The sequence below is a fragment of the Phalaenopsis equestris genome, unplaced genomic scaffold, assembly GCF_001263595.1.
Source record: "Phalaenopsis equestris unplaced genomic scaffold, ASM126359v1 Scaffold000123, whole genome shotgun sequence".
Classification (NCBI taxonomy): domain Eukaryota; kingdom Viridiplantae; phylum Streptophyta; class Magnoliopsida; order Asparagales; family Orchidaceae; genus Phalaenopsis; species Phalaenopsis equestris.
In genome coordinates this window covers 2,885,756-2,886,257 of record NW_018164565.1, presented here as the reverse complement: position 1 = coordinate 2,886,257, position 502 = coordinate 2,885,756, and positions in this window count along the sequence as shown.

The window sequence follows — 502 nt, the reverse complement described above, 5'->3', positions numbered from 1 at the left end:
TTATTTCAAAATCATTAATATTTATGTATTCATACTTATTCACTCACTGTTCACAATCAAAATTATTAATTGTAGAAGAAAATATTGCATTCATTATCTATTAAGATAATAACGTGAATCATACCACATCGTGTACTTAGTACAAATTTGAAGACCTAGTTTTTTAGATTTAGGGTTAGAACGGCTAGTGCGCTGGCGGAGGGTGCATTGTTAGTTTGAAAAATCCCTAACGGCCTTTTTTTTATTTCAAAATCATTAATATTTATGTATTCATTCTTATTCACTCACTATTCACAATCAAAATTAATAATTATAGAAGAAAATATTGTATTCATTATCTATTAAGATAATAGTGTGAATCATATCACATGGTACACTAGTACAAATTTGAAGACTAGTTTTTTAGATTTAGGGTTAGAACGGCTACTGCGCTGGCCGAGGGTGCATTGTTAGTTTGAAAAATCCCTAACGGCTAGTTTTAATCTCCTTCACATCCCCTTTC